This window comes from Chenopodium album, chromosome 5 (assembly GCF_948465745.1).
Source record: "Chenopodium album chromosome 5, dcCheAlbu1.1, whole genome shotgun sequence".
NCBI classification, from domain to species: domain Eukaryota; kingdom Viridiplantae; phylum Streptophyta; class Magnoliopsida; order Caryophyllales; family Amaranthaceae; genus Chenopodium; species Chenopodium album.
Window position 1 is genome coordinate 50930353 of NC_137838.1, and position 10525 is coordinate 50940877.

Sequence of the window (10525 nt, forward strand, 5' to 3'; positions counted from 1 at the left end):
ATGAACCATTATGTCGGTGCCTGAGCCAATGTTTAGGCGCTTTAAGCTAATTGAGACGATCATTCATCAGGTCGATCACTTAATGCAATTGTAATCGAGCCGATTACTAAATCATGTCAAATTGCTTATAGGGGCTAACTGGCGTACTAAGGAACCCAAAATTGTTGTAAGAGTTCGAAATAACCGTTTTGAGTGGTTGAGCGTTCTGTCGCCGTTGAAACGTCGCTGGCGCCACGAATTGGCTCTATCGCCAATCGCTGGATTCTAGCGTCAGGCGCTGAACTCTGACTTCAAACGCAAAAGCTGTCGTTTGGCGCTAGAGTCGAGAATTCCTTATATATTCCCTTTCTTCCTCATTTTGCTGCAGCTGCTGCTCTTCTTCGAAAATTCGCCGCGTAACTTCGCTTCCCTCGTTCTTGCTCGTTTCTCAACCTAATTTGCTCAAATTTGTTGCCAATCGAAGGCTTAAATTTGTTGGCAATCGAAGCTTTTATTCATCTACTTTCCCGATCTATGTATATTTTCTTCAAACTCACCCTGGTTTTTAATGAATTTGGCATTCTTGTTCACGAAATTATGAAAAATTCGAACCTTAAATTGCTTAATTTGTTTTTTTTTATCAAATTTCATGCCATGAAATTTCTTGATTATGTTTGTATATTTCCATGGGAGTGTTTTAAGACTTGTTTGACTCAATTTGGTGAAGAAACGAACAAATCACCATTGTTGGACCTCTTAAGGTCGGGAAGACAATGTGGCTTTTTCTTGATGTTTTTGCTAGCAATTCTTGTCCAATTTGTCACAATAATTACCATAGTATTGCAAGAGATTGTTAGGATGCTTGAAAAATGTCGTATATGCTTGAATTGAAATTGTGCTTTGTTTTAGTACTACGTACTCTAATTTTTGCGAACATAGTATCATGCGGCTAGGCGAACCTTAGATACTATAGAACCTTAATTTATGTTGATTTTTCACAATGTAGTATGGCTAGACAATAAGGTTTGGGTTCACGGTCCCGAGACACACCACGGGAGCATGAGCCCGTAGAGGAGGACGCCGACCCGTCCACTTCTCTCAGTCCTCTCCCTGAGTGGGATGAGCTAACTTTATACTTCTCCCCTAACCACCACATTTCAGAGAGGGTGCGTCGTGGGATTATCGCTGGTCGGATAGGTTGCCATGGCTCGGGCAACGATACTCTGGGCAACCTGTATAGGATGTTCATCAGTGTTTATGGAGAGTTGAGACTTCACTGGGAATCTTGTGGGCTGACTGCCCTGGTCGACTCTGGAGGCAGCCTGATCCTCTGGCTCACCCAAGTCATCCTCCTTATTCACATCATAAGGAGCATCACTATCATCGGAGTCGTCATCCTCGTACTCGTCCTCATACTCATCATCGTCAATGTCCTCTACCAAACGAGGATCATGATCGTCCGCCATGAGATATAAGCACCTGTCAAAGCAATCATAAAACAATATTAGTGTATAGTAAAGTATATGCATGATAGTTATTATGGTTATGTAGAAGCTATTTTAGCCATTTTCACCTACTTATTACGGTCCTATAACCTTGTATATGCATGATAATGAGTACAAAATGCCAATTTCAATCTACATATGGAAAATAGGTTGTTAGAATGAATAAATGTTAGTTCATACACAAAACAAAGGAGTTGGGTTAAGTAGAAGCTATTTATGCCAGTTTCACCTACTTATGGTCCTATAACCTTGTATATGCATGATAATGAGTACACTTAGGCAATTTCAAACTACAAATATATCATTTTCGCTTACTTATGCTCCTATATACATGATAACTAAACTATATTTGCAATGAAACCATTACTAACTTTTAATCAAACTACCTCATTCTGAAATTCCTTCGTTGTGGTCTGATCGCATATAACCTGCTTCGTTGTCTATGTCATTTAGTACTCCAGGTCTAGGAACAGTGAAAGGTGCTGAATCATCAAACGCATCATATTCTTCCTCATCCTCAACATCTCCAATGCCTAGGATTCTTCTTTTGCCAGCTAGCACTATAGACCATTTTGAATCCATTGGGTCAGTTACGTAGAACACTTGCTTAGCTTGAGATGCAAGGATAAATGGTTCCGCACTATCATTCAAGTGGCCAAGATCTACAAGAGTAAAGTCCTCATGTTTGACGTTTCGCCTGATATTATCAACCCACTTACACTTGAAAAGAGCAACCGTGAAGTCACAATAATCAAGCTCCCATATTTCTTGAATTCGACCATAGTATGACAACTCTGCATCGACAGGTGATTTATCCTTAGAACTTGCAAACTCCCTTGACGATGCCACAAGAGTTACACCACTGTTTTGGGTGGAGGAAGATTTCAAATCACGAGCCTCGGTCCAAAAAGTGTACCCATTGATGTCATATCCCTCAAATGAACGGACATCATCCCTAGGACCGTACGCAAGCCACCGTACTGTATCGGTCACATTAGTATCATTCAATCCACTCATTACTCGTTCACGAAACCAATCAACAAATTTCTTATTATGCAACTGCATAAGTGCCCTTTCACCTTTGGATGGAAATTCGGCACGCAAACAAGCCATGTGCTCGTCTAAATATGGGTGCACATCTGAAACATGGTGCAACACATAAAGGTGTGCTTGTAAGAACTGATCTCGGTCTGGTGACATTCGTTTCGACCCAATTGTGCCATGACCATCAAGTCTACCTTCATGTCGAGAAGTAGAAAGACTAATAGGTTGAGCAAGGGCTATGTAGTCCGCCACAAAGTTACCTATCTCCTCACCCACTGTCCCTTGCATTATACTTCCTTCAGGGTGAGCTCGGTTCCGTACTTTATCATGTAATGTACCCATGTGTCTTTCAAAAGGGTAGCACCACCTCATGAACACTGGACCGCACAACTTAATCTCACGCACCAAATGAAGAACCAGATGAACCCTTATGTCAAAAAATGAGGGTGGGAAATACATCTCAAATTTGCACAAAGTCACAACCACATCAGCTTGCAAAGCATCTAGTGTACAAGGATCAAGAACTTTGCTACAAATTGTATTGAAAAACGAACAAAGGCTTGTAATCGCTTCCCTCACGTGTTTCGGTAGAATTCCACGGATTGCAATCGGTAGGAATACTTGCATCATAATGTGACAATCATGGGATTTCATACTTGTCAGCTTCAATTCTCCATTTAAGGTTACAAATCTTTTCATGTTAGATGAGTACCCTGATGGAACCTTAATGTCGTACAAACATGCACAAAACATACTTTCTCTACCCTTGACAATGTATAGCAAGCCGGGGGTAAATAATTCTTTTCATCCTTCCCTTTACCCTTATCTTTCTTCTTTGACGCATCTTTGGCCTTTCCCTTTCCCTTGTTCTTCTCCTTCCCTTTTTTCGAAACACTTTCATCTTCTATTCTCGGCTCCTTTCCCTTTCTGACCTTTTCTTGAGGCCACAATTCTGGACGAATCCCCATCTCTTGCAAATCTAACCGAGCACCCTTTCCGTCCTTTGTTTTGCCTGGGATATTCATAAGCGTCCCCAAAAGAGCATCACATACATTCTTCTCTATATGCATCACATCAAGACAATGCCTAACGTCATGTTCTCTCCAGTACGGCAGCTTCCAAAAGATTGATTCTTTCTTAAACAGAGCAGCTGAGACCATAGTTTTTTCTGATTTTCCAAACACCGTTTGTATCCCTTTCACCCGAGCACTAATCTCAGCACCAGTCAATGGTCTAGGCGCAGTATCCTCTTCCACGGTTCCATCGAAAGCCTTTTTCTGTCTACGGTACGGATGATCACGCCTAAGGAACCTTCGAGTCCGTAGGTACACATCGTTGTGAGAATGAGTCAGGTATACGCTTGATGTGTCATAAATACATATGGGGCATGCTTTTTTCCCTTTGACCTTGTACCCACACAAGTTGCCATATGCAGGAAAGTCATTCATGGTCCACATAAGGGCTGCACGCAATGTGAACATCTCGTTCTGATGAGCATCGAAAACGGAAACCCCTTCGTCCCACATCTTTCTCAAGTCGTCAATAAGCGGCGCAAGGTAAACGTCTATGTCGTTTCCAGGTTGCTTAGGACCAGTTATTAGCAATGAAAGCATTACATACTTACGTTTCATGCACAGCCAAGGAGGCAAATTATAAATCACTAAAAGTACCGGCCATGTGCTGTGTTGGGTACTAAGAGTGCCAAATGGATTCATCCCGTCCGTGCACAACCCAAGCCTTAAATTTCTGACTTCATTACCAAATTCCTCAAACTTCAAATCAATGTTCTTCCACTGTGGAGAGTCAGCTGGATGCTTCAGTATTCTGTTTTTCTTTCTTCCCTCTGCATGCCACCTCAAGTTTTTAGCGTCTTTTGGTATTGAGAACAGACGCTTAAACCTTGGAATAATGGGAAGATACCACAACACCTTAGCAGGAGGTCCCTCCGTGCCAGGATTGCAACTCATGCGCTTGTACCGCGACCGCTTGCATCGTGGACACTCCTGCAGTTTTTCATACTCATTTCGATACAAAATACAGTCATTAGGACATGCATGTATCTTCTTATACTCCAAACCAAAGGGACACATGAGCTTCTTTGCGTAATAATAAGACTTAGGAATTTCATTCCCATCAGGCAACATATCACTTAATGCGGTCAACAAAGAAGTAAAACTGATGTCCGTCCACCCATGCTTCGACTTAATGTTGAAAAGTGTTAGCACGGCCGATAGTTTGGAGTATTTTTTGCACCCGGGATACAAAGGCTTTTTGGAAGCCTCCGATAATAATTCAAACACTTCACCTTCAACACCTTGCAACATCTCATCCACTTGTTCATCCTCGACCTCATCCGCCTGATCTTCATCGGCTCCATCCTCACCATTATCAACAATATACTCATCATTCTCATATTCCTCGTCCACATGAATCTCAGTGCTTCTAACACGCACATCATTCCGATCAAGATCCCCACTGTACTCTCCACTTTCTCCGTGCCAAATCCACACATGGTAAAATTGCCTAAACCCACGACATAATACATGATCTCTAATGATTTCAACACTATCGACCACATTCACACAATTACAATCAACACAAGGACAATAAAGGCCTTTGCCTCCCAGTGTGCGTTGATAAGCTAAAGCCCTCTCGCAAAACTCTTGAACCCCATTCCAAAATTCCAATGTATCGCGTCTACCATACATCCAACCACGATCCTTCTCCATTTAGTAAATTGTCTCTAAACATATATATAGCACCATATAATTATAATGTGTAAGTGCTACATATTTTATGTAAATCAAATTCAAGTACAAAACGTGAATATGCCATTCATATAGTGAAAAAATGCATGTTTCCAAAGGGTCCTTATCACTCCAACCTAACCCATCCTTGAATGTCTACTCTCACTAGTGAATGTATGTCAACTTTCCAATTTTATGGAAAATCCGGCAGCATTTCCCCCTAGTTCTCCAAGTACACGATGTAGATAATTAATTACCCACATATGTACCCAGAGAACATAGTGAGGAAATGGTAAGCCGAGATGTTCCTTAAAATCGAAAAGAAAACATACATTCACCACCTAAGTGAGAGTACACATTCAAGAACAGTCCCAACCGGGGACTATTCAAGACTTTCTCCTAATGAGAAAGCCTTGAACGGGTATCTAGGCATATGATGATGCAATTCAAGTATTCTATATATTGTTGTATTTATTTGCAATTAAACAATACACAAGTTGCAATTTCATGAATAAACTTTTATTAAATGGATGAATAGAAAGAAATATAGCTAAGTAAAGTTTAGTAGTCATACCAATATAGCAAATACCCACTTGAGCTCAATATATATGTACGTTGTCCTCAAGCTAATTAAACTCTTGCTTCAATTCACATATGAATCTATATATTAAAAAAACAAAAATTAGCAACGTCACTAATTCTCTAATATATTCACAAATCTCTAATGTATTCACAATTCTCTAATTTATTCACAACTAATTAAGGGGCAATATCACTATTTCTCTAATTTATGCACAATTCTCTAATTTAATCACAATTCTCTAAATTATTCACAAATCTATAATGTAATCACAATTCTCTAATTTATTCACAATTTTCTAATTTATTCACAACTAATTAGAAGCAAGGTCACTAATATACACATTAAAACATACAAAAACTCGACTAAGGAACAAGGTAATGAAAAATTACTAATATATTCAATCGAGGATCAAGAGTCAAAGCATTCAATCACAATAATTTGACTAAGAAATAACCATCTGGAACAAAAAGAAAAGTGCATGGAGAAAAATAAACTCACTCTTTTTCACCAAGCTTCACTGTAGTTCCTCTGTATTCACGGTATCCCCTTCTTTGACAGCAACAGGAATATGATTCCCCGTCTTGTCACGAAGGCCAGGTCCAACAGCAAGAACTTTGCCAGAATTCAGCTGAAATCGAATCCAAGCAACAAAATTCAGTAATAAATCCTTAAACTGATTCAATTATCAAAAACCAAACTCCCCAAAACAAGGCATCATAAACAAATTTCACAGCCAGCAATGTAGCACAAACATACAATTTTAATCCCAACAATGTAGCACAATTTTAATCTAAAATAAGATGAACCCATTAATTTTCTTTGCATTTCATATACAATCTAAGCACAATTTTAATCTAAAATAAGATGAACCCATTAACTTGAAAAGATGAACTTACCCTAAATTAGTTGGAGGTGGAAGAAGCTAAGGGGATGAGAGAATGAAAAGACCCTCGCTGGTGGAGGAGGCGGTGCGCGCTGGTGGAGGTGGAGGCGGTGCGCGCTGGTGGAGGTGGAGGCGGTGCACGCTGGTGGAGGTGGAGGCGGTGCGCGCTGCAGCTGTACTGTTGTTGTTTGTTTCGCACAGAGAAAGGCGGTGGAGGGCAGGGCAGGGCAGGGAGATTCACGGTGGTGGTTTAGGCACCTGAAAGCGCCGGTGAAGGTGGCGGCTGTGGTGGAGGGAAAAGGTGGAGGCACGACTACTCTGAGTGAGAACGAAAGAAGGGATGAACGAATGAAGGGAAGGAAAGAGAAAGAGAGGAAGAAAAGAGGAAAAGACGCGGTTTTTTTTTGTGTTGAATTTGGCACCGGTTTGAATGGCACCGGTTCAAACCGGTGCCTTTTTTATTTTTGGCACCGGTTCAGGCTGAACCGGTGCCTTTTCTCTTTTGGTAAAAAGCCGCCCAATTCTAGACCGGTTTTGGGCACCGGTTTAGGCTGAACCGGTGCCATATGGGGGGTGCCTAATGCTTTTTTTCTACTAGTGCACCCGAGAACAGCGGGTGCACATCTTTGCGCTCATCTTACTGTCAGGGCCGTTTTCCCCTGACAAAGGTAGTAGAGTGTTGCTTTACTACCTTCCTGCATTTCGTGATCTTAACATGATCGGGACTTACGACTGGGCCAACTTGGCCTATGCTGATTTTGTTCGAGTGTTGTGAGACTCGTGTCGACATGGGTCCTGCACAGGGAACGTCGCTTTGTCCAACTTCTGGAGAGTCGTAGAGGTATACTTTATCTCCTATAAAGTTAGCTCTAAGCCTTTGTTAGCACTTGCTGATATTTTTTTTGTCTTTTGTAGATCTGGTTCTACAAGTACATTCCTTCACTCGCGCCGGCGAGACCGTCGCCACGCGGGTTTCGCGTGACCGCCTGCTGGGGTGGTCGTCATGTTCGGGCGTCTACCGCCCATGTTCGAGAGCAGGTCCTCTCGGTATGATTTTTTGCATAGATAAACACTTTTGTATTGCTTTTGGTAGATTCTCATCTCATAGGCATTCTTCGTAGGAGCCTGATGTGCAGTACCGGCCGTAGAATGGCTTGGTTGTCCCTGGGTTAGGCACGCAGTACACTGCTGAGTGTCGCTACTTTTTAAGGACGTGTGGGGCGGTTGCATACCTGGGAGAGAGGATTGCTATTAAGCACTCCTCGGATGTTTTTTTCGTCCCTACTTCTTCGCCGTGTCACATGTTCAATGACGCGAGACTTCTCAGCATGTCGGAGAAGGCTTGTTACCCTTGGCGATCTCATGCGATCCCAGGGCGGTGCTATGAGGAGGAGTTGCTGCCGTTGTTAGCTCTGGCCCCTGTTCTGTCCAAGGAGGCGGTGGTATAATTTTCATAATTTACCTTTTGCTATGAAGCCCCCAAGTGATATTTTACAGATTATGGTTTGCTTTTGTCAAGCTGGGCCTACTAAGTTCGTGCCCTCTCATATGTCCATCCATTACAAGGGGACATATGGGCCTATCGAGGAGATGATTCCTCTGGCTCTCGAGGATCAGCGCTTTGTGGAGCGCTCGATTCCTCGCCATCGGACTCGGGTGAGTTTATTTACTTGCAATTTTTTCATATCTGTCATGCATGGTTACTGACTTTATTTCTTTAACAGTTCTCGCGCGAGGTGGTCACGGCGATGGCAAGATGTATAAACCCCTTTTGGAGCCAACTCGTTCAAATGAGGAACGTGGCTACGTGTCGCTGTGACGACGCTGTTCAGGAGGTAGCTTTTTCTCCTTATTTCTGCATTGTTATGTTTCTTTTTTGATTTCTTATGACTTGGTTTCTTCTTGCATGGTCAGCCCATTCCTTCTTGTACCCGAACGAGACCTGAGGTCCAGAGAGAGCCGGCGAGGTCTAGCTAGAGGCGTCGTCGCACTGGTTCTGGCGGTCGGGGTGGATGATCTGAGGCTGCTCGGACCGAGGCGGTGGAGGGCTGGGGCTCTTCATCCGAAGGCGCACGTGCTGAGCCGGTAGGCTAGGGAGAGGCTACCTCGACTCCTAGAGGTGGTGGGATTTACGAGGTTGGCTCATCATCGCAGCAGCCTCAGCAACCTCATCCTCTATTAATTCATCAGGGCGATCTTGGGTGGATGAGTCTTGAGCTGTGTTTTCCTACTCCTGAAGAGACTTGAGCTGGAGCTGGTGGAGAGCATACTCCTCGCACCACGCAGTTCTTTGATGTAATGGGCGTCCCTCATCATCTGCGTCCTCCAGCGCTGTAGTTTGTACCCGTGTTTTATGTATTTTGACTTGTATAGAAATTTGCCTAATTGACTCATTTATTAGAAATATTTGTATACACATCTATTTATTATGACTTTATTTATCTTGCATTTATTATTCATTTTTATGTGCATAATTGTGTGTCCAAAAAATTGTGATAAAAATAATTTTGCGCAAAAATTCCGTCATTTTTATTATTGATGGAGGGTATCCGACTTTCTCCCCAAAAAAGAAAAAATGAAAAATAAATTGGACTTGCAACAAACTAAAAAATAAATTAAGTCTGAATAAAATCCGAAAAAGAAAAATCGAAATTAATATATGAAATTAATTTATAAGGGTATTTGTAGAAGGGGTAAAATCGTAAAGCCATTGTACGGGTTTGAATCATAGCCAGAAAAACGTGGTTTTGAATAGCTTGCTGATAAGACACGTCAGCGCCACGTGACGCCACGCGTTTTGCGTTGGCGCCAGACTCTGGTGCCAGATGACAGAATCGTCGTTTGGCACTGAAGAGCGCTAATTCCGAATCCTTTACGGATTAAAAATGTATCGATGTAGTGTATAAATAGCCCCTAATATGCCGAATTTCTTCATGATTTCAGCAGATTAATCTGGGTGAAAAGTTAATTTGAAAGAATTTTCACGCCATTAGCAACAAAAATAATGTTTGTAGATGGTAGCATAGTTAATTTGAAAGAATTTGCACGCCATTATTTTGATAGACCTTATTCTGAATCTTTTCATGTTTATAGAAGAAGGGCTTTTCTCTTTTGCATGCTTAACCAATATCTTCTCACTAGTTGTAGAACTAATGAGGGCCAAGCAATTATATCAACTGTTTTGGAGCAAATCGAATCTAGGAGAAATCCAATGCCATTAAATGATGGAGAAACTATTCTTAGTCTTGATGAATTCAAGATAAATCCAAAAGCACCTTTTCGGGGCTCTCCAATTTTATTACAGGTAGAAAAATAATATTTTTAAATATAGAAATAAAACAAACATATTTTTGTATAGTAGTATTAATTTATTTGCATTGAAATTTTGCAGATATGGCTAATGGAGAGACTAGAATTAATTAGTCCTCCCGAAAATGTTGAAAAATACACTTCAAATTGCTTTGTGAGGCAAAAGAAACGCTTCTCTAAGACGGGGCGCCATGAGTGGAAAAAATTCTTTGCCTCTTGCAACTTTGCTATCAAGTGGGTCATCCCTTGGTGGACAATAGAGAAGATGGTTGGTGTCAACAAGAAACCTTTCCGTCGTCTTCCTAGCTTAACCAAGATGACTTTTTGTTATCCTTGCAGGGTAAAAAGACAGTACGGCCTACTACAAACAATTCCTTTTGGGGATCTTCGTCATCCCTTTAAATTCCCTATTTCACAAGAAGTAGAAAAATTTGATGCATATTGGAGCTCTAGACCTTTATGGGAAGTGATTACC